The sequence below is a fragment of the Artibeus jamaicensis genome, unplaced genomic scaffold, assembly GCF_021234435.1.
Source record: "Artibeus jamaicensis isolate MK-2021 breed Jamaican fruit bat unplaced genomic scaffold, CSHL_Jam_final scaffold_286, whole genome shotgun sequence".
Lineage (NCBI taxonomy): Eukaryota > Metazoa > Chordata > Mammalia > Chiroptera > Phyllostomidae > Artibeus > Artibeus jamaicensis.
Window position 1 is genome coordinate 2482746 of NW_026522034.1, and position 20836 is coordinate 2503581.

General features: G+C 54.7%; 1 pseudogene; it reads left to right on the top strand.

The window, feature by feature from the left end:
• Positions 1 to 285, top strand: LOC119038402 (non-histone chromosomal protein HMG-14-like; annotated as a pseudogene).
• The last annotated feature ends 20551 nt before the right edge of the window (positions 286 to 20836 follow it).

The window sequence follows — 20836 nt, forward strand, 5'->3', positions numbered from 1 at the left end:
ATGCCCAAGGAGAAGGTCAGCTCCACCAAGGGGACGGTAAAGGAGCCCAAGAGGAAATCGGCGAAGTTGTCAGCTAAACCTGCTCCTGCAAAAGTGGAAACTAAGCCAAAAAAGGCGGCGGGAAAGGACAAATCTGCAGACAAAAAGGTGCAAACGAAAGGGAAAAGGGGAGCAAAGCAAACCTAGGAGCCTAAGGAAGCTCTACCTGTGGAAAATGGAGAAACTAAAAACGAGGCGAGTCCAGCCTCGGATGAAGCAGGAGGGAAGGAAGCCATGTCTGATTAATGTCATATATCACGTCTTATCAGAGGGCTCCATCTCCCTTCTTGTACAATCCAGAGGAGTATTTTATCAACTATTTTGTAAATGCATGTTTTTTAGTAGCTCTAGAAACATTTTTAAGAAGAAGAAATTTCACCTCATCCCATTTTTTTAAGTATAAATGATTTTTAAGAGGTGAAATCATTTGCTGGTTGTTAATTTTTTAGTACAACCAGAAAATAGTGGGAGATTGAATATGGGAGGCTTTGATTGTCCCAGGTGCCGGCTAAATGTTCCACAGATGGGAGTAGTTTTTATATCCTATAATACAAAGCACACTAAATGGCAATTTGGAGTCAGTTGTGCATTTACCATGTCTCGAACATTTTAAATTACTTCTATTCTCATGTTTTTGGTAGAAGTGTTTCCTAAAGAAAACCACTCCTTGATCTCGGCTCCCTCGTCAGAACTTTGTGCACTTTGTAACTGACGCAGGCACCAGCCCGCAGTGCCCACAGCATCATGGATGAGACGTGAGACAAATTCACATGGACTAACAAGTCCTGTGGAGGAAAAGGGACAGTGCAGCTACTCCCTCAAGGGGGGAGCATCTCAGAATGGCCTGGTTACTCCCTCAAGGGGAGAATGCACTGACCCTTGCCTAGACAGGCTTTTATTGGGTTTAATTTGCACAGGAATACAGGTCAGCTTATTAATCATTATCAGTAAGAATCAAACAGTAGATAGCATACAAAGAACTATTAGGGCTTCTTCTCAGTCAGGGTCCATCAGGTAAAAGGCTACAAAACCTTGAGAAACAAACTCATTTCCTGCTTGAGCCTTTGTCATTTAACTAAGAGCATTCTTAGCAAAGCAGGCTTCACAGGATTTTACATATCCTTTCTCAGGCCTGATCACCTGCAGAGCCCACCCTTTCCAGCACAAGGCTGCACTGCCCCCTGTCATTGTTTCAGGCTTAAATCAGGCAGAAGAGGCAAGATAGCCAAGGAATTAGGAGAAATGAGGACTCAGGTTTTGTCAAAGCCAAGAGGCCAGGGTCCATCAACCCCTTTCTCCATAGCCCCCCAAGTCCTTCCCTGGGGCCTCCACGTGATCATGCCTGTCTTAGGTGGTTCCCCCTGTGGGGAATCTTACCCGTCATTGGCTAACTGATCAAACACTGAGGGCCAGTTATGAAAAAAGGAGCAGAAACGGTGCTCCTGCCAGGGAGATAAGCTTTGTCTCCTTAGTGGCTTATGGTCCAAAGGTCGCTCACTCAGCCTTAGCCATGGGGGGTTTACAGCTCCTGAAACCAGGCGGGGCAGTTCCCAACAAGTAACATCTGTTGTGGTAGTCCAGTTTTCCTAGTAACCTCACTAATGTGCTGTGAAAAATTGAAAATCCGATTATGTAGTATATATACTAAATTGTGAATTAGTTGGGCTTTGATGCGATAGCATATCAACTTTTGCAGATATTGGTACTTGATACTCTATTAAGGAAATTAGTTCCCAAATTTTAAGCTGGAAAGTCACTGGAATAACTTCAGAAAAGAATCATAGCTACATGACTTTACATATTTGGTACATATGTTAAGAACTGTGTACAAATTGAAATGTCTGTGTTATCTTCAGAACAACCAATAAAATCTCACTTATGGAAAAAAAAAGTTAATGATTTTTTCCTTTAAATCCTGCCCAGACCTAAGCAACCATGTTATGGCTGAAAGGGGAGAGGCCTGTCCAGCCCTACCCCCAAGCCCATAGTCCCCAGGCCCCCAGGCCCCCTCAGGGACACCAGGGCTCTAACACCACCTGCAGGACCTCCCTTTGCTGCAGAATGTGGAGCTACACGGCTACTCCCCCAAACCAGAGCCCATGGCGAGGCGTTGCCACAGTCGCACTGGCAGTCCAGACTTGCTGAGGCCAAAGCCAGGGCCTCTGGTTCTCTGGCTGAGTTCTGGCTCTCTAGGCCTGGATGGGTGGTTTCCCTAGGTACCCAGAAAATCCTGGGGTATCACAGTCTTAGGGAACCCTAGGGGCCTTCGCAGTAAACTCCAGGGGAGGGGGCTTTGAGGCTCAGCTCTGAACCCTCACAGGGCCCTAATGCTAGGGAAGAAGAGGGAGAGAAGAGGAGAAAAAAGCAACAAGAAATGTGGGCGGGGAGGGGGTCGTGTTTCTCCCTAAGAAACAGGGTAGGGTGAATACCAGAAGGGGCGACTGGTATATTTAGGTATTGGTGCTCACAGAAAGAGGAAGAGCTCATGTGGACCTGTGGCGGTGAACCGTGGAGAGTGTGTGTGTGTGTCTGCATCCAGGGGAGAGTGTGTGAGTGAGCGTGTGTGTGTGTCTGCATCCAGGGGAGGGGAGAGCCTGTGTGAGTGTGGGTTGTCACTTCCAGGGGTGACAATGAAGAGACAGTGTGTATTGAGGGACAGGCGACCCAGGAGATATGTGTGTGCACAAGTGCATGTGTGGTAAGGCATGTCGGCAGCCAGCAGACCCGCAGACAGGCCAAAAACATAGCTAATTCCAGAGATCTGTCCCCAGCGGGCCCTTAGCCTCGTGCCTGACCCAGTGCTTCCCAGTATTAGCCTCCAGTGGGACAAGGCGCCTGCCCTCCTTGACAGGCACAGGCCTCCAAGCCTTGGTACTTGCTGTTCTCTCTGCGAGGATGCCCTCCCTCCCTGAACAGTCCCCAGTGTCCTTCAAGAAACTTCTTCTGACCCAGCCCCACCTCTCCCATAGGCTGGATCAGGAGCCCCCCTGCCATCCCTGCCCTCTGTCATCTCTTCCCCGCTCTGACCATCAAGCCGTGAGTGCTAACAGATGTGACTCCCAGGGATAGGGGCGGTCTTGTTCTTTTCTGAACTCAGAGCCTGGCACAGAGGACGCATGGAAAACTAAAGTTTGTGGAAAGAATGAGAGGATTATTGCAACACTTGGCCCCCAGCCGGGTGCACCTTCACTAGGCAACAGAGTAGAACAGAAAGAGCATGGCCTGGGGACTGAGACGCCGAGCTTCCTGTCCTAGGACATCATGATGGGTAACATTAACCATGTCACATGGGAAATGATTAAAGCAGGAGTACCCAACCAGGGTCCCAGTGAAGGGGACCTAGGAGGTCTGCGAGCACTGATGCAAATGTATGCATGTGGTATGAGGGGTGGAGGATGGGGAGGGACACACCTGTTTCAGGTAATACCCTGTGGCTTTCACTCCCCAAAGGGCCCACAGATCAAAAAGATTCAGAACCACAGAGTGGGACAGAATAAGACCGTCTCCCAAGAGTGAAGGTTCAGGGGCCCCACTTCCACCTGCACATCAGGGGGCTACTGGGATGCAGGGGCCAGTACAGGTTCTGCAGCCCCAGGCCCCAGCCAGGACCTCTGGAGTCACAGGGAGTGGATTCTGGTCCTAAGCAGGGAAGACAGCTGTCCAAGATGGCAGGTCGCCTTATGAGGATGGGCAAGAGCACGGCTGGACAGGGCAGAGCTCAGGATGCGTGAGGGGCAACCCTGAGTCTCCCTTTGAGACTCAGTGGGCCTGTTTCCCCATCTTACAGCCCAGGGCTACACAGAGTGGTCCCTGTGAATCCATTCTGCATGGTGAAAGGAAGCACGGGGCCATTCGGGCTCCAGGCTGCAGGGCTGAGCGCGCAGTAGGGCATTTGGGCAGTCCTCTCAGCCGGTGGTGGCCTGCAGCCCTTTTCCCTCCTGGGGTAGAAAACAGGCTGCCCTGGCTGCCCCGCCCTACTAACGGGGCCTGCCCGGGTGCTGCTGTCACCACCTCCTACGTGACGGTGACTACAGAGAGCACAGGAAGGAAAGGTTTCATTATGAGTCTGGACTGGGGCCAAGGGAGCCCAGGGGCAGGACAGAAGCACTGAGCAGGGCTGGTAGCCAGGCCAAGGCCGCATGAGCCCAGCGGATTCCCCCCAAAGTCTCAACACCTCCAGAACCTCTCGCAGCCTGGCCTGGGGAAACCTGGACGCAGAGAGCACGCTCTGCCCTCGGTCACACAGGAAGTTAGTGGCAGGTCTAGGCTGGGGACCCAGGCCTCCTGCCCCTGGCTGGGCTTAACTCCGGGCACCAGTAAGCCTCACTCACTCAGGTGATACTGCGCACCTCAGTACCCCCTAATCCTGCCAGGATAAGGTGGCTGGAACTGAAGTTCCAACAGACTGATTAAAACACAGGCCTGCTGTGTTCTCCAGGTTCCAGCCACCCTGAGCCTCAGTTCCCCCTCTCTAAAACAGAGGCATGAACACCACCCCCCCATACCCGTGTGAGGATTATACGAGCACAGATATATGGCCTGCTTAGAGCAGAACGGGGCCCTTTCCAGGCCCACCCCCATCCCCGGGCCTCAGTTCTCCCATCTCTAAGTGGAAAGATTGCCCTGGGTGATTCCCCAGGCCCTCAGCGCCTCTGATATTCTATGCGAAGCCTGCCCAGCCAAGCCCATGGCCACGTCTTGGGGAGACAGGCTGCAGGGGCAGAGAGCGGGTCCTGCCCTGGGGGAGCTCCCCGTTAGCTGGCAGAGTGGGAGCGGTGGCCCTGGCGCAAAGGCTACTTAGCAGAGCTGGGATGACAGGGCCCCCAAACTGGCGCCCTGCGCCCCCCCATTGCCAGTCCCCACCACTCTCTGCTGCTCCACTCATCACACCTGCCTGTCCCCTTTAGGCACCAGGTTTGTTCCCCCGCTCTAGGGGCCACGAAAGGCTTAAAAACAGAAAATCCAGTGTAAGTTGAGCAGTGATAAAGGAAAGCTTCCTAGAAGAGACAGGACAAAGAGGGTCAAGTTCACACAGAGGCCTGAATACCCAGCTGAGGAATTCAGAGCCTGAGCAGCCACTGGCAGTTTCACATGTGCCCTCCCCCCGCACCCCCCCGGACAGGGATGCATGACCCCACCCGGGGCTGGCCTCAGAGCTGCGTCCCCAGCAGAAGTCTCGAGGTGGAGGTCCCACCCACCCCTCCCCCACAGCCATGGACTGTGCCTCCAGCCCAGGAACTCAGTCCTGGTCAGTGATGCCCAGCACTTTTGAGGCCTCATTCCAAACAGCTTTGCCCCTGGTGAGTGCCGTCTGGCTGGGGGGGGGGGGGGGGGGCTCCCTGACAGATTAAGAGCAATCCCAGCCCAGACTCATTCGTATTCTGGTCTGGCAGCCAGTTTCAATATGGCTGAGAGACACAGGGCAAAGGCGCCCCTCTGAGAATGCCCAGCAATCATTCTTCTCTGATTCCAATTTATTTTCTATCATTAATGCTTTTGAAAAGCTCCACTCACTCTGCAAACAGGGAAGGAGCACAGGGCTCTCGAGTCGAGGGAAGCGAAGGGCTGGGGGTGGAAGGGGTGCAGCAGAGGTAATGTGGGCAGCTGGCCAGAGGCCCTGAGTCCTGGGTTCAAATCCCACCCCATCTCCACTTGCCTGCAGGACCCTGGGGCAAACCTGGCCCATACCTGTCAGTGGGGAATGGCCCCTGCTCTGCCTACTCTGCCCACCTCAGGGGACTGTTTCCAAGATTTGCCAAGGGTACACACTGTAAAGGGCTATACACCTTGAGGGAACCCCCCACCCCAGGATTCAGGGAGGGCCTGGAGCCACAGTGCAAGCAGATGAGGTAAGTACCAGGATTTGGGTCATCCCGCCACTCCTATCTTGTCTGTCTCGAACTCACACTGCCGTCCTCCCTTCCCCCAAGGGCTCACCTGAGACAAGCCTCCCAGCCAGCATCCCCTCCCGCACACCCCACTGTGGAACCAGAGGGACCATCCCCATGTGTCCTCTGCTCAGAACCTCTTCAGGGCTCCCTGGTGCCCTCCTGACGAAGTCTAAATCCCTCACCTCCATGCAAAGCTCTCCCAAGCAACTCAGGCCCATCCGGGCAGCCTCACCTCTTCTCTGACCAGACCCCACCCACAGCTCCCATCACCTTTGTCCATGTTTTTTCCTCTCTGGAACTCCCTCGCCCTTGACCCCAGTTCACCTGTAAAACTCCTACCCCCTCTTCACAATACAGTCCAAGTTCTCCTCTACTGTAACAGGGTACAGCCAAGGGGGGGCCCAAAAAGGGATTTGGAATGGGGTCCAGAGCTCAAGGTGTCCAGGAAATATTAAGATGTCCACACACATACACACACACACACACACCAGCCCCTGCCACAGGGGAAAGTTGGGGAAAGGGACAAATGGAGCAGGGCCATTGAGAGATGTTTTGTACAGCAAAGGCTTTGCAGCTAACCTCTGGCATAGTCATTTAACATGTCTATCACCTTCAACTGGCTTCAGAGATACGTTAAACAGCTGTGGCCATGCTCTGAGCCAGAGGGATGGAAATGACTTCCACCTAAGACATAACTGGGGGGCAGGTCCCCTGAGTTACAGCACCTGCATGAGAGCTTGGAGATGATTGGTCCACAACACGGGGCCACACCTGCCCAGACTCATGAACCTGGAATAATACAGGAATGCTGCCAAGTGTAGCCGATTGGAGGAGGAGTTGGAAATGGGGATGCAAAGGAGGACTGGCGCGGGGATTTAAACCAAGACACGGCAGCCATTTAAGGAGAGATAACCACGCGGCTGTGGCAGTGCAGAAAGCCACGTGCTTCTGGCAGACTGGGGACCCCTGCAGCCATGTGAAGGAGAGAAAGCCATGAGGCTTCACCAGAGCGGGGACCGCTGTAGCTTTAGTAGGGGAAACCACCATGCAGCTTTAGTAGAGAATCGCCACTCGGCTTTGCCAGAGTGGAGACCCTACTACCCTCTCCACAGCTCTGGAGGAAAGAACCATGCGGTTTTGACCAGAGTGCAGACCCCTGCAGCTTTGGTAGAAGAGGACCATGCGGCTTTGGGTGCTCCCTTTGGCCACCTGGCCTGGGAAGCAGGAGAGACTTTGCCTAGAAGAAGAGTGAAAGAACTCTTTGCCAGTAGGCCATGAGAAGGTGCCACATGGCTTTGGAGTAATTAAAGATCCCACCTGGACGACGACACAGCTGATGGTGCCAGCGGCCTGAAACACGGACATGTGCTTCTTTTTCTGATTTACGGTACCCCGAATTAGGGCAGGGGGAGAAGGAAGCACTGTGGGCATCTGTGGGTATCCTGAAAGGACTCTGATATTTTAGTGGGGACATTGGGTCACTACTTGAAGTCTGTATAGCTTCAAATGAACCTTTCCTTTCCTTTTCACAAATCTCTGGTATTGAGAGATGTCTTTCCTCTGACGGTGGACAGACGAGCCCAGTAGGTGGTCCGGACGGTATTAGTATACCATCCTCCAGAGCCCAGGCCCCTATTGTTCTGGCGTCCCTGGGTGGGCCAAATATTGCCACCCCTTGGACCTCTGTTCTGTAACACTACTGCAGCTTCTCTAGCCCTCCTCCATCTATGCTTCTAAATACTGAGTACCCGCCTGTATTACGACTCCCTAACACAGTAATTAGATTTGCGTGGTGGCTCCCCTACCATCAGTGAGCTCTCATGGCCAGGGGCTGCACTGGATTCGCCCCATGCATTCCCAATGTTTGGCAAAGTGCCAGGCTCACAGTAGTGCTACCCATTCAGTCAGTCACCTGACCTTAACTGAACACCTATTCTGTGTCACCCAGGCTCTGCGCTGAGAGTGGGGACACAGCAGTGAAAGCAGAGACAGACCTCAGCTTCAGGCTGCCTCCGGCGAATGTACTCAGGGAATGCTGGTGAGTGAACGAATGCACACGCAACTGTAGATGGGGAAACTCAGGCTCAGAAAGCAAAGTACCCGACCCAAGTGTGTCTCGCTGCCCTGCCTACGTGTCTTTCTACCCCATTCCTCTCCTAGAACCTTAGCAGAAATGAGGGAGAACTCAAAGTGAAAAGGTAGCGTCAAAAGAAGGAGGAGGGGGAGAAATAGTAACGGTGGATTTCCCCTTCTCCATAATGTAAAGAAAATTGTTTTTGCCAACTATCACAGCTTAAAAGTAATTAGAGGTTTTGGAAGGGACTGTGGGCATGAGCAGAAGCAAAACAGTGAGTACCCAGCACAGAATTTTTCCAACATTCATTGGTATCAGGCAAAAGGGAAAAAAGGTGCTAAGAGTAGCAATTTTCGGCAGCAGACATGGTATAGATAAAATATTTACAACCTCCAAGGGAGGGACCTAGAGGGGCCAGAGAACGCCCCACTCCCCGTTCTCATTCCATGTTCCAGAGGCAGAAAAGGGAGGAAGAAAAGTGGGAGACAAGGATAATGGGCTGCCCCCTTAGCCTGCAGGGATGGGAGCTAGGGGTAAGAAGGGGAAAAGTCCCACCCTGATGCCCTCTGCTCAGCCCTTCCCCACTAAGCAGCCGCCAGCCACCAGCCAGCCATCTGCCCCAACCTCGGACCCGGCCCTGCTCAAAGTCTGGAGAGGACCCGTCCTGCAGGCTGGCCTCGAGGCCTGCACAGCCAGGCCCCTCTGCAGCTGCATCCCTGCAGGCTCACTGCGTGGCACGCTGCCCCAGCTGTGCTCACTCCAGGTCTTTGCCTGATGAGGGGCCAGAAGGAATGTGCTCCACTCCCCTGCGCAGGGGCTGAGGAGGTGGTTAAGGCAGGTTTGAGGAGAAAGACCCAGGGCAGATGACAGCTAAGAAACACAGAGCTCTAGGCTAGACACTGACTTCCAGCCAGGCCTCCCCTGCTGAATCACCATTCCTCACCTGGACCTTTCACCTGACCCTTAGCCTCCTCTCTTCAAATACAGAGCAGCCACCACTGGCCCCTTACTGAAACCTAACTTTCTCCTTCGCACCTGCAGCAGACTCCCCTCTGTTTGGGGCACAAAAGACACAGCCTCCTTCAGAAGCAGAGGTTCCTGAGTTCAAATGCCAGCTCTTCCATCCACTAGCTGTGTGATCCTTTAAGTCCCTCAATCTATCTGAGCCTCAGTTTCCTCATCTATTAAATGGGAATACTAATAGTACTTATCATGGGGTAGTTTTTAGAATTAAATGAGGTAATATATGTAAAGTACCTGTCACTGTGACTAACAATAAGAGTTGGATAAAGTTACCTCTGCCCTACTTCATTCTCAATCCTCAAGTGTGGCTTCCAGGGTGGCTCACACGCATGTGCACAGGTTCCCGCACCACCTTGCAGTTGCAGGATAAATGCCCAGAGGGCACATACTAGCCAACAGCAAGGGGTGCGGGAGGCTCTGCAGGGCTCTGCACATGTGCACAGAAACCCAGTCTCTCAGCACAGTGCCGGGGGCCTCTCACTTTCCTTGGCTTAGGAAGGATTCCTCCAAGAACAGCCATACCCAGAACCCTAAACCCCGCCAGGCCAGGTGGAGGAGGTGACCGAAGGCTACGCCTCCCCTCCAGCCTATGGTAGCAGTCCATCCCTCAGCAGCTATCCTCCCAGTCCAACTGGACAAAGGCAAACCCCAATGCCCAAGGAATGGCAGTTAGTGGGGCCCCTGAGGGCAGGAACCAGGTCTCAAAGGCAAAGGGGGCAGTTCTGAAATCAATTCCCACTCCCCCACCAACCAGCCGGGTGACCTTTGTGAGCCTGCTTTCTCATCTGTCCACTAAGGAGGGTGGCCATCTTCCCAGGCCCTGCCTAGGTCCCAGCACACAGCCGGTGTGCTTCTGTCTTCTCTGGCCCTAGACCACAGGCAAAGCACTCCCCCCTCTCCCTGCAGCACTGAGAGAGCAGAGGAAAGGCCTGGGGTGAGGGGTGAGGGAAAACAAAAACCTGCCTTCTTTCCTGTGACTCTTCCTAGCCCAGTTCCCACTGGGCAGGGCGCTGAAGGACCAGCCAACAGACAGGCTAACAGCCCATGGCCTGCCGGGTTCTCCCTGCTTCACTTGAGAGCAGAAGAGGTTGGTGCCTTACCTCCTTTTACAAAGACGGGTAGTGACATGCCCCAGGTCACCATGCCCCCATGGAGCCACTGCTTTAGTTGGGTATTTTCCTCCTGTTCCCCAACTGCAAAGAATACAAAAGCTTGATGTAGGGTCTGCCGGAGCCAAGGGGACAGAGACGGGAGATAAAAAGGTGTCTGATGTCTGTCTCTCGCTTTCCTTATGGTCTCCTTCGTCCCAGGGGCTTCTCCCACCCAGTGCGCTCCCATCCAGTCCTAGAGAAACAAGCCCAACAGTGAGAGTGGCACTAATGAAGGGTCTCCTTGTTGTGGGGACAGAGATGGAAACACAGGAGACCGGTCCCCGCCCTGGCAGGCTGATGGCCCACACACAGGGAGGGAGAGGGGTACCTAATAGAGGAACCTGGGGTTTGCCCTCAAGGGATGACTGACAGCCCTTGCCCAGCTAGGCTCACCCTCCCCTTTACACCTTCAGGAGCCCAGGTGGCCCAGAAGCAGGGCATCCTGGGACTGAGAAGCTAGAGGCCTGACTTACTGCCAGGGCTCTGCAATGCTTTTCACCGAGAGACCCCAAGACAGGGTTGGCCACTCCATGTGCCTCAGTTTCCCTATCTTGAACCTGTAAGAATAATAAGATCATTTCTGAGGCCAGCCTTCTAGTGCTAACACTCTCCAATTCCATACCCATGACCTCTGTGATCCTGTAGTGCCGACAGGTGCTCCCAAGTCACCAAAGGCAGAATAAGGAGTCCCAAGCACGTGTAGGTGCTGGGGCGGGAGAGGGCGGGGCAGGATCACCTGGACCCCAAGGAGACAAGGAAATGTAGATAGATCTGTGCCTGCCCTAAGCTGGCAGACGTCAGATCCACGGTCTGTCCCGTGAAGTCTCCCCAGGGAGGTGACAAGGGCAGAGGAGCAAAGGACAGCTCCCCAGGAAGTCTAGAGGCAGTCACGGCCCTCCCCGCTTTCTGCACGTGCCCAGGCCTCCAAGCTTCCCACCAATAAGGCTACAATGTTCGGTCTAGCCCCGATCTCAGGTTCAGCCCCAAGGTCCTGATACCCTGTGTTCCTTCAGCCCCTGGGCTGTCCAGACCGGGATCCTAAGCCCTCCCACCAGGCCAGAACCTCCCTTGCTTTCCCCTCTGTCCCACCCAAGGTGGCAAGTGGGGGGCAGCCCCACAACTCATGCCAGCAGCGGCCTCGGAGCCTTTGTATGGCCAGGACCTGATAACATCCTCCTCAATTAAACAAGAAACGAGAAGCTATTTTAGGCTTTCCTGACTCTGCAGTTCCTGATCAATCCCAGCAGCAAACAAAAGGAAGAGACGATTAACTTAAAAGCCAGAGGAACCCCCGAGGGAGAACCCTGCTCAGCCAGCTGCCCAGCTCCAGACCAGGCTGACTGACACCTCGTCTGCTCCCAGGTCCCACCTCTCCCACCCTTGTCCTCTCTGCTGCGTGACCGCTCCGGCCTCGGTCTCCCGATCCATCAGCATTCTCATCTCTCAAGAATAAAATGAAAAGAAATATGTGACCACTTTGGGTTAAATAAGAGATAGAAATTTTCTCTTATTTTTTTTAAAGATGGGTGCTGAAATATTTAAGGCTAAAACGCCCTTATGTCTATAATGTACTTCAAAATAGCTCAGGAGAAAAAAACATAGCAAAATGTCAACAAGTGTTAGATCTAGGCAAGGGGTATATAGGAGTTTCCTATACTATTCTCTCCACCTTTCTGTATGTTAAAAATGTCCCTAAAAAGACATTTTTTAAATAAACCAGCATTGGTCACATGACCCCGTGGCCTACAAACAGTGCCCGTGCTCCTGGTGGGCCTGAAAGGCCGCTGGGTCTCCCGAGTAGGTTAAATGCCCCCCTGCCATCTCCTTTGTGTGGCTTCCCTAGACAGCACTTCTTCACAGGTTCTACCGAGCCCTAGATCCCCATTTAGAAGCCTTAGCACAGTCAGAAGCCAGACGCAGCCCCTCAGTGAGGCAGCTGTTGTCTCACGACCACCCCCTGCCCCCACTCCTGTCCACTACCTCCTTGTCCTGCAGAGAAGCCTGGTGCTGGCTCCATCCATCCTCAAGTGGCCACCACCCTCCCTGAGCCTCAGAATGCCCCCACCCATGAAGCAGAGGACAAGTCAGTGTCTGCCCGGCCATCTCATTCAAAGGCATTGTTGCCCGGCTGCTGGAGCTCAGTGGATTGAGCGCGGACTGCAAACCAAAGGCAGTGTTACTCCACAAAGAAAATGAAATCTCCAGTTAACAGATGAGAAAGATGAGACCAAGGACCAAGGGAAAGTGAAAGCAGAACCCGGAAGGTGGGAACAGAGGGAGGTGGGAGGGAGCAGAAGCCCCCTGTCCGCCCCAATTCCCCCTCCTCTATGTCCCTCTGTCCCAGCCTGAGCCGTGCAAAGAGAGGGTACACTGCACCTCCTTTGCTCTGGCTCCTGTTTATCCAGCTTTGCAGTCAGGAGAAAATGGACAAGATTTTAATGGCCCGGCCCAGTCTAGCTGACCCATACAAACAGTGGACACCTCTGCTGGTTGATAGAAAGTTAACAGTGCCCTGAGTAATCAATCACTAACTGCAGAATGCCATACAGTTCATAGAAAAGAGTTCTGTGTAGCCAGACACCGGGCCCTTGCTCTGGACTGATGGAGTCTCCAGGGAAGGGAACAGCCATGTCCGTGGTCAGCACAAAAGCCATCCAGAGTCCTGGACCTCACCCAAAGCCCCAGCCCAAGGAGGAAAAGGAAGTGATGGTGGTCACAGAGACCCTTAGGGACAAGCTTCATGTCCCTGCTCAGCCCATCCTGCCCCAGGTCCATGGATGAACCAAGGACCCAAGATGGATAAGCCCAGTCGCTGCCACTAAGGTATTCCCAGAACTTGTGTCACAAGCCTCACATACAGCAAGCCTCACACAAAGTAGGTACCCAGCAAATGCTTGCTAAATGTAAAGTAAATACACTCCTCCCAGAGTTCTGAGGAAGGAGCAGCTACTTCCAGCTAGGGAGACAGGGAAGGGGTATTCAAATTTAGCATTTGGGCTGAGTGTTGAAAAGTGGGTAGGGGTCTCTACAGGGAGAGATGGAGAAAGAGATGAGAAGGGGACAAGCAGCCAAGCCCTGGAGGGAGAAACCCACAGCGTGTGAAGAGGAGAGTGAGTGGTGTTTGGCTGGAGCCTGAGGGCACCGAGGAGCAGGGAGGGAGATTGCTGGGGCAGAGGGGCAGAGCGTTGCACTGTGCAAAGCACTGAGGGGTCTGGACCCCAGCCTGGAGGCAACAGGGAGCCTTAAAGTGTGCTAAGCAGGAGCGTGATGGCCAGCACGTGTTTGGAGCCCACAGCTACTGCCAGGTTGCACTCCCTGAGAGGGCAGGGGCTGGTGTCATTCATCTCTGGCCAGCATGGCCAGCACGGCCAGCCCAGAGGAAGTGCCCAACAAGTGAATCACTGAATGACTGACTATAGGATCATCAGATGGAGGACTGGGGATTCCTGGACTCACAGCTATGGAATATCATGTTTGTACAAAAATAGAGATTTAGCCCTGGCTGGTGTGGCTCAGTGGATTGAGCGAGAACCTGTGGACCAAAAGCTCACTGGTTTGACTCCCAGTCAGGGCCCATGGCTGGGTGGTGGGCCGGGTCCCCAGTTGGGGGGCACAAGGGGCAACCAATCAATGCTTCTCTCACATCAGTGTTTCTCTCCCCCTCTTTCTCCCTCCTTTCTCCTCTCTCTAAAAATAAATAAATAAAATATTTATATACATACACACGCACACACATTTATAGTAGATCCTCAAAAACAGTCTTATGAGGCAGGCAAGGAGCTAATTATCTCAAGGGTAAGCCAGAAATATGCAGAAAATGTTGCCTCACTGAGAGGCCCCCATACCACCCCAGCTGGGACTGGCTGCTTGTCACCGTGACAGGCTGTCCCCTGTACCTGTGATGGAGACAGAACTGTTCAAGGAATCTCTGGAATCCCCAAGCTTGGTCTAGACCGGCCTCTGCCCCTGAGGTTTGAGAAGCACACCCATGGAGCGAGAGTCCTGGCTAGGAGTCCAGAGACAGGGCCAAGCCCTGTGCAACTCTGGAGAGTCACTTCCCAGTTTCAGCATCTGCGAAACAGAGCGGCGGCTCTCTGCCTACATTACAGAACCACCATGAGGACTACAAGGGAAGGAATGTGAAAACTTATGGAAAATTAGGAAGCGAACTTTGTCCTGGAAAATAACAATAGTAAGGCTGCTTTCTACTTCAGCCTGGACGCTGAAACTCCAACAGGACTCCCCTCCCTCTGCTCGCAGAGCCCCAGCCAGGCCAACACTGACTGAGATCCGTCAATGATCAGGTCAGTGCATGCTTTCCACTAGTATTTCAAAGTGTGCTAACAATACCTCTACAAGGTAGATACCATTCTTCCAGATACGAAGGAGGAAACTGAGGCTCAGAAAACTGAAGTGACTTGTCGGAGCTCACCTAGCTTAGAAGTGGTTGAGCCAGGATTCAAACCCAGTTCCTGGTGGCATCCAAGCTCAGGTCTTTTTGATCACAACAGGCTGGGCTGATTCAAGGGGTCCATTTCCATAACCCTAAATCTCAGAGCTGCAGAACCCATGCTCAGGGTGAAGCCGCATTTCACATACATGAGGCCCAGGGCCCTGACATCAGATGTGCTCTGCCATCCCAAGGCCTGTGGACCAGCAGGGCCCTGAGAGCTGGGTGGGGGAGGGGAGGATGGCTGGCACAGCTGGTCTTGAGCTAACTGGATCAGTCCTGGGTACAGAACTGCCTGTCTGGCTGCCTAGCAAATGGGTGCTAGAACTGGGCCACCTATCAAGGTCCCAAACTCCATGTCCAAAATAACCCGGACACTGAGGTTCCATTTTGGTTTCCTCTGACCCTGACCCTGGTGACTACCAGTGCCTACATAGATCCAGGAGGCCAGGGTGGCAGCGGTGATCCCTCTTTCAGTGGCTGGCGCCTCCCCTGATGTGGCCATAGGCTCCCTGACAGCCGGACTGCCCAGGCAACTGCCTGGGGGCAAGGCACCAGCCACTGCCCCACCCCCACCCAGCAGGCTACAGGTGTAACCAGGAAAACCCAGGCTGGAATGCCTTTTGCTTTAAGACTTTGTGCTAGTCACTGACCCTTCTAAGTCTCAAACGCTTCCTCTGTCAAACAGCAGTGCTGACCCTCTACCCCTTCCTTTTGTACCCTACTTCTGAGCCCAAAACTCCCACCCAAAGTCACTCAAGGTCTCCAGGAAAAAAATAAACCTATCCTTTTTACAGACATAGAAAATGAGCCAGAGGGACCACAGGGACTCGCTCATGTGTGCCCCTGGGAGGCTCACACTGAAGGCCCGGGACACCTGCCCCTCTGCATAATACCCAGGTGGTGGGAATGGTGATACTCGAGTTTCTGCCCAACTCTGATGACCCACGTCACCCCACCTGGCTTCCCATCTAGGCCGAATCTGTCCACCCTCCATTGGTGGGAAACCATGCCCGGACCCTGAGTCATCCTGGTGAAGGTAGGCAAGGCACCTACCTGTGCCGCCGTGGCCCTCACCACCACGCCTGCATTCCCATAGCAGCCTCAGGTCTGCCTCTCTACCTCTGCCTCTCCTGGCCAATCCCTCCCACAACCACCAGAGGGAGCAGTTTAAACTGCAAATCTGATGGAATCCCTCCAGAACTTCAACCCTGCAAAACCCGAATACTCCTCAGTCGGGTACTTAAGGTGCTCCTCTGTCTTGTGTCTTGTACCTGCTGTGCCCCTGCACAAACTACTCCATTGCAAACACATTTCACTCATGACTGCTGGTTCCCACCTCCACGCCTTTGCTAATGCTGTGCCACCTGCCTGAAAAGCCCTCATTTATTCCCATTCTCCATTCATTCATTTTATTCAACGTATTTACTGAGCATCTACCAAGTGCCAGAACATCTGAGCGAGTCAAAATGGACCAGCCCTGCCCTGACCAGGGGGCTCAGTTGGTTGGAGCATTGTCCCACACACCAGAAGGTCACAGGTTCAATGTCTGGTCAGGGCATATACCTAGGTTTCGGGTTCGAACCTTGGTAGGGGTGCATACGGGAGCCAACCAATCAATGTTTCCCTCTCTCTCTTTTTCTCCCCCCCTTTTCTCTCTCTCTCTAGAAATCAATAAAAACATATCCTTGAGTGAGGATTAAAAAAAAATGCACCAGCCCTTCCAATCTATCTGAACAGCCCATTGCCTAACCTCCCTCCCCTACCTCTGCAGCTGCCCAGACCACCCTGCCTCATACCTGGCTGTGGGCTGATGTCTGTGTCCCCTTTCGGAGCCCATCCAGAGAGGAGGCGGGCTCATCAGCAGCATTCCCAGTAGTCCGTCCCAGACCTCAAACCAGGAGATGCTCCCAAATGTGGAGTGAGCTCCAAGTGTAGGATCCCAGGCAGTAAGGAGCAAGGCCAAGGCGCGGTTCTTGGGAGCAGAAGTCTGGGCTCTGGAGGCCCACAGAAGAGACTGCAGTGATCAGTCAGGGTGGCCTGACTGACAGGGTCCCCATTTCCCTCAAAAGAAGGCCCAAGTGGTCAGGGGGATCTTTGCTCCTCAAGTCACCAGAAGGCCTAGCCCACCTGGTAACTTCTTATCACTGAATTTATTAGAATGTAATATTTTTATAATTTAAAACATAAACATGGTGCCCTGGCTGGTATAGTTCAGTGGATTGAGTGCGGGCCTGTGAACCAAACAACCACGGTTCGATTCCCAGTCAGGGCACATGCCTGGGTTGCAGGCCAGTTCCCAGCTGGAGACACACGAGAGGCAACCATACATTAATATTTCTCTCCCTCTCTCCTTCCCTTCTCCTCTAAAGATATATAAATAAAATCTTTTTTAAAAAATTTTTAAAGAATGTAAAAAAACCATAAACATGGCATGGGCAGGGCCTGGCTAGAGAGAGTAATTAAAGGGGCCACACTAGGCACTACTCCTTACCATCAGAAGGTTTGAGGGGCAAACCTTCCTAAAGGGGCAGCCAATGGGGGCTGGGAGCACCTGGTTGGAATTAAGATCAGGCGCCAAGAAGGTAACCTGCTCTCTCCTTCCCCATGGTCTGAGGCCCCAAAAGGAGGTCTCATCCTGCTGGAGTCAGTTGGGGCCAGGAGGCTGGGAGTACAGAAGAACTAGGGTCAGTGTTCAAGCAGGGCCTGGATGGCAGGGGTGGTGCCAAGCAGGCACCTGGCCATGCTCCAGCCACCTGCGTGTCAACCAAAGCATTGGTCAACATTCAGAAGGCGAAAATCCAGAGCTGAGAGACCCACAGGGGATTGGGGATGGGGACGGGAAGAAAGGACAATAAGAAAGACTGAGCCAGCAAGAGGATGCCCGAGAGTGAAGCCAGCAGAGGATGAGGGAGCCTCAAGAAGGTCCAGCAGGCCCACCCCACCCCCCAGCTCCAGGAGGAATGTTGGTCACTCCTGGGCAACAGCTCCTTCCACCTCCCCACAGGAGGCCTGTGTGGCCCTGGGCATGAGTCTGGGCTGCCATCAGACTGGAGGGTCACGGAGGCCTGCCTGTGGCTGACAGCTACTCTAGCTTCCTGCCTCAGGTGGGCCACCTAGGAAGGAAATGGTCTCAATAGCCACCAGGCCGCCCTCCCCACACCACACGTAGATCTCTGTGGGGAACCCATTCCCTTGAGGTGAGCTATGCAACTCTAGGACGGAGATCTCAGAAGAGTGGGAAGGGTCCCAGGGCCCAAACAGGTAGACAATGCCAGAGCCCAGCCTAGAGGGCCAGGTTGGGGGGTGGGGAACTCCAATGATCCCCAGAAATGATACCAATATCCCAGTGCTGAGGATTTGCAAACCATCATGCAGAGCCCTGGCAGACTCTGGCCCCAAATCTAGAAAACAACGGTTCATGAGTCTGGGGTCAAGAGATACCAGAAGTCAAGCCAGGGAGAATCAGGCTGGGAGTTGCTCTGCCCACCTCCCCTCCCATCAGGAATGGGTGTTGGTCACAGAGCCCGGATGCTAAGTCAGTAAAGAGGGCTGGCATCTTCGCTGCCCCTCCCCACCTCAACAAAGACCAGAGTTAATACCTTCAAAGGAAGGAGCCAACCTGAAACTGGAGTTCTCCTAGCTCCATCTCTGCCTCAAAATCCTTATCTGTGAAATGAAGAGGAAGTGTACCCATGGACCCTGCATTCTCCCGAGCAATCTGAGAGATTCCGGAGGAAGCATGGAAGTGGAAGTAAAGTTTAAACCTCAAAACTGGTCACGCAATATATTACCATACCCCACAGACCAGGCACATACTGAGTGGTCCAGCATCACACCCTGCAGCCAGCACCTAGGCTGAGAACAAGACTTCTGACTCCACAAGCTCACAGGTTGAGTGCCAGAAAAGAGGGCACATGGACAAGGACTGCTGGGAAAACCAACTGCTCTAACCCAGAAGTTCCAGCTAGGATTCAAGAACAATCAAGAAGGCTTCCTAAAGGAGGGAGAACCTGCCCTGACAGCAGGGAGGACTGGTAAAGGGGAGGGGCCTTCAGGGGGCCTGACCACTGACCCTTCCTTGGGCTTCTTACTCCTGGGGACACAGAGTTCCCTCCCTCTCAGGGGCACCATCCTGGACGACATCTCCCCATCCCATCTTCCACTGCAGGGGCAGAGGTGGCGTTTGTGAGGGAGGGAGCCAGGGAGGCTCCCCGAGGCATCCAGCACAGGACAGGAGTGTGAGAGAAGACTGGAGGGCGGGGGTCAGGGGCACAGCACAGCCGCGACCTCATCACACAGAGTAAGGCACGAAGGAGCATGGCTCCAAGCAAAGCAGGGATGGCGGGGCACCAAGCCGGGGGGCCTAATGGTGTCCCTTCAAATCCCCAGCCTCTGAGAAGCTATGTACCTTCCGGGTACTTCCCTTCTTCCAGCCGACATTCCCATGGAACAGAAGGTGAGGAGACACCGACGCGTACACACTGGGCACCACTCCCCCACCTCAAGCCCCATATCCGTAGCCGGCTGAAAAGACGACCTCTCCGACCCCAGACAAGGAAACTGTAGCCACCCGACTCTGGCAGGGTCAAAGGAGCCCGACACCTGGAGTCGCTCCGAAGCGACACCGCGGGGCTGGACCGAGCTCTGGGAGAGGGGCCGGCTGCGCCCACTGGGTGGTAGAAACGCACCTCTGCCCGCCCGGCGGCAGAGCCTGGGCCCCGCCCCATTCCTCTCCTGAGCTATCTGCTCAGGTAAAAGGGGTGGGAGTGCTACCACCAAAGGCTTTCTATCTTCTCCCCGCACATACAAAGTTGCTCCAAGTCGCTGGGGTACGGGGGGCAGGAGAGGGTTAGGCGGGGCTGCGCAGAGGGGGGAGGCGCGCGGTCACGAACTGGGGTGCCGAACGCGCCCCGCTCCCGCTCCCGCCCCGCGCGTGCTCGCACTCAGGAGCGCGCACCCAACGCCCCATCCCCACCGCAGCCTCCCACCCAATCTGAGGCCGCGCACACCGCACAGCTGGCCCGCAGACACCCCACTCCCAGCGTGTGCCCAGCGATTCCAGCCTCGCTGCAGCACCCCGGCTTGGCCACACTCACCGTCCCGGGCGCGCAGTCCGCGCTCAGTTCCGCTCCAGGGCTTCATCCCCGGCTCGCCTCCTTTCTAATTCCCTCTCCGGCTCCGTTCCCGCTCCGCAAGGCTCGGCTCCGAGATTATGGCAGCGGCGATGAGCGAGCAGAAAGGGCGTGTGTGCACGCGCGACCACTGTGGTCGCGCGCGGCGTGTGCGTGTGCGCGGGAGGGCCCCTACGCGTCCATCCCTTGCGCGTCCGCCCCTGCCAGCTGCCCTCCACACTGCGATGGCAGCAGAATCCCTAACGCGCGGTTCCTTGAGCCGGAGAGATCGCAGGCGCAAGCGCAAGAGCGCGCATCCCGCCACCGCACCCAAGGGCCCGGTGCCCCGGCCCTCCGGATCCCCAGAGCGCGGCCCCTGCAGAGCAAACCTGAGTTCCCTTCCTGCCTGACCCCACCTCAGGTCCCCTGCCTCTCCCAGAGTGGGCCCTTTCGGCGTCCCTGCTTCGCCGCCACGCCCCACCAGGCCGCAGCTGTGGCCGCGCTCTCGGCCGGGGCGCTCAACTCCGGGTGCTCGCACCCAGAGGCTCCCACGCTCTCTTCACCCGCGTTGCCACCTACAGCCGGGTGCTCTCACGCTCCTTCTCTCCTCCTCTCTGTCACTGCCCCTTCTTCGCCTATTCTCCTTTCTCCCACCTGTCCTACCCCCGATCCTGGTCCACTTTCTCCCACTATCTACCTGGCCCTCGCCCTCTCCCGCGCCACCTGCTCCCCACCGCCCCGCTGTGCCTCTAAAATTCTCCGCATTACATTGGTTGCCGCCCACTGCTCGCCGGGCCCAGGTTTCAAGCGCGCAGTGGGCGGCGAGGGGACCCCGAGGCCCCGGATCCCGGTGCCCGGGCCTGCCGCCCCTTCAGAAATCTGCTCTCGCCTGGGCGCCCGGCTGGTGCGCTAGCCTCAGCTGTAGCTAGCAACTCCCATCTCCCTCGGGCTTAAAGGGATAGCGCACCAGGTTCAACCTGCCCCACCCAGGGGCACAGAGGAGGACGGCCTCGCGGCCCGGGAAAGTGCGAGGCAGTGACGTAGCCTGGACCGTGGTGCGCCGCGGTTCAGCCAAGCCTTCCCTCCTGGAGGTG